Below are 3,452 nucleotides of genomic sequence, written 5' to 3'. Positions count from 1 at the left end.
TGGGACTTTAACAGTATTAATGACATGATGTCTGATTTAGTAATGTCAGCTAGATTCACAGATCATGATTATTTACAAGGTTCATCTAGTTATGAGCAGTTATTCTGTTACACCCACTATGGGGATCATTACTTGCATAAATCTGCACAGCCTAGAAATGTTTTTATGTATAATCAATGGGAACATTGTTCTACACCACCTAAAAGCAGTTCTAAAGCATTCTTTGAGAAATTCAAATACTTCTCAGGGTTTAACACAAGTAATGCAGAAACGTTTTATTACAAACTGTTAGAAAAAACAGGAATGAAAACAATGCTGACAAATTCTAAATTGATATATTCAGAAGCATTTTATGACAAAATGATGACATTTGGTTTTGATTATTGGAAAAATAATATTGAAACAAAAACCATTTGGGGTACAAAAGATTGGCAGGTGCAAGGCATAGAAGCACTATTTAGAACCTGCATGATACCAGAACAAATGTTATTTTTAAATGACACAATACACCAAACATCTTGTCTTGGCCTAGCTAAGAACAAAGACCTTAAAACACCGTCTATACCAAAGCCAATACCTGAGAATACAACCACAGATATTGAGTTAGACGTGTCACAAATTTTACATTTCAACAGAACACATCCTGATTGGAAAAAGTGGTTAATCTGGCCTACAGACACAAATAGCTGTCAAGATAGATTCCTGAACGAAACACAGGGTTTAAAAATGACCAGATTAGACTCAAGATATTCCCAGAGACAACATCCGGGGATTATAACAACATACAGTGTAGGGAAGCTCTGCCTTGAATGGCTAAAAACATCCACACTGGCTGAAATTAAGCAACACTTGTCTTTACTAAAAGATGGTGCTGATTTGCGCGATTTCATTCTTGGACCACGCAAACAGCGTCAAAAGCGTTTCATAGCGACCAGCATCTATGCCGCTTACAACGAGGCTTGGAAAGTAAAGCAAATTGAAACTGCTGAAAAAATACGAGAAATTGATCGTATTAATTTGGAGAAATCACTTTCTGTGGTAGACAATGGGTTAATGACTCTGTCTTCCAGAATATATTCGTTGGACAATATTGTATCCTCTGCCTTTGATGTGATAGACAGAGATTTGCTAATGTTACAACATGGCCAGTCTCAATTACGCTCTATTATAGAATTAGGCTGGACGCTGCAAAATCTTCGTTCAGGCTATGTGCCTTGGCGTTTGATAAACACAACGTCATTATTTTCCAGTTTTAACCTTACTGATAAACAGATCAGTTTGGCACAGAAAGGAGCAGACTATACAATCCTGAGCATCGAAAAACTCGAGAGATTACCATTGACAATGTCAGAGAGTCCTGTCATTGAATGGATAATACACGGAATTATCACTATTCCGATAACAACTTTCCGATTTAAAAAGTGCCTTGAATACATACCTGCTGGCCAGTATGAACAATTGGGTAAAGGATATGTAAAATCTATATGGAAATTACCATACACTCATTCTTGCTATAGTGACAGCGACAAAAATGTATTTCTTAGTGGTGAGAACTGTAAACATTCACTAAGCGGTATACTTTTGTGTCAGGGTATTAATTTACACGGAGCATGTGATGGAAATTCAAACAACCTTTCATGCCACCAGCTAGTCACACCTGCAACTCAGATAGAGCCCTTCTTTATGCAACTCGCGAACGGGAGTTACATTCTTAGAACGGATCACAGATGTTGTGGCCTCGCGCCAGGGAAAAGTTATCTAGTACAAGTAACGTCCATGGTCAAATGTTGTATGCAAGCATTGTTCCCGAGTGGGCCTCCAGACATAGTGACTCCCATCTGGCCTCGTCTGAATCTCTATTCTATACGAATTGATACATTAAGCAAAATGAAATCTGTACTTTTACAGACAACAGTGCCTATAACGTCATCTAAAGAGACGTATGATCTTCTAGTTGCAAGGACAGCTACTGAGGTTCATGACCTTTTATCAACAAATTGCCCCGTGCATTTCGTAGAAATGTTCAGCCAACTCCTTAACATGTCTAGTGCAACAAGCATCCCAGGCATATTTAAGACAGTCTTTACGGGACTGCTAACACCCTTCCAGGCAATTTTGGGAATTTTTCCTAATTTTGTGCACTCCATTTTTGGCGGCATACCATTATTTTTGGGACTCGTCGCAGGGATTCTATTTTTGACCCTCCTGCTTCGTTATGGCAAGCCTCGGCTCAGACATAGCTCCCATGGGAATGGAAGAGACAATCCTAGCAATGCGCTACCGGGACAGGATAACTAACGTCCTCGGATTGGCCAGGCTGAGAGATCTAAACATGACCTGGTTCCTTTCATTCAGACCGATATGGCAAAATTGCATTTTACCTGTGCTACGGTGTATGCTTTGCGGCGATGAATGCGTGTTGGACATCTGTCTTTCACTTCCATCAGCAGTACCAATGGACGTCGATACTTTGCTCAGTCCAATAACGGCTCACGCATTGTGTTGTCCCCAGCGGCTACCAATCCTGATGACGGCATTCGTGGAGACTCCTGTACTACAGCCAAGTGGTAACAGTGGAGCGAGTGACAAAAGCAACATCATCCAGGTACAACGTTCTGTGAGCATTGCTGGTCCCGACTATGATGACAGCAATCATTCTCACACCTGCCAAGTTACAGCGCTACCTAATTTGGTTGAACTACCACCTGAATTTGTAGACCAATTCTTTGAGAGCCTGTCTGATACGATGTTCTCACCCATAGAGAAACAATAACTTTTAGAAGCTTTCCGACACACAGCGTTCCCATGAACTCTGACTTCGGCCTTCAGTTTTGATCAACAAAGTACTGCCAAGAGCTTTGGAAATCTATTTTTCTTTGAATTGGACAATTTTTTTTAATATTGACTTTTTTTGGCACGAACAATTCTTTGCTTAACGTAAAAACTATTCTTGGAGAACAGAAGCTTCACACTTCTATTTCTAAACACATCTAGAGACATAACAACATTACACCAGCCTCTAGCACACATGTTATTACAATGCATTTTTATGTGATGATTTATCTCGCTTTTCTTCTCTCAGAGATACTTCATGTGTAATTCTTTATGCATAATCGTTCATTGATTTCATATGCAATGATTTTTTGAATGATTACTATGCTTTAAAAAACGTACAGTACCTAAATTCCATGTATTACAAGTACGCCTATTTCGAATGCATTTATGTATTTTGGGGTGGGCAATGTTACACATGCATCTAATTGCTTAGTTTTAGTAATTTTGATGGACATTAACCCGTGGAGTGGGTGTTGCGTGTTTATCTAGGTTCCTGATCGATACTGTGACCTTATGCCCCTATTCGGCTATAAATCCCTTTATTCCCTAATTGGCATAACCGTTCAAGTGCGATTTTCTGAAAAGTCATCTCTTGCCTCACACGAACAGAGCCACAT

Source organism: Lissotriton vulgaris, chromosome 7 (assembly GCF_964263255.1).
Source record: "Lissotriton vulgaris chromosome 7, aLisVul1.2, whole genome shotgun sequence".
Classification (NCBI taxonomy): Eukaryota; Metazoa; Chordata; class Amphibia; order Caudata; family Salamandridae; genus Lissotriton; species Lissotriton vulgaris.
Note: the sequence above shows the minus strand (reverse complement) of the source record.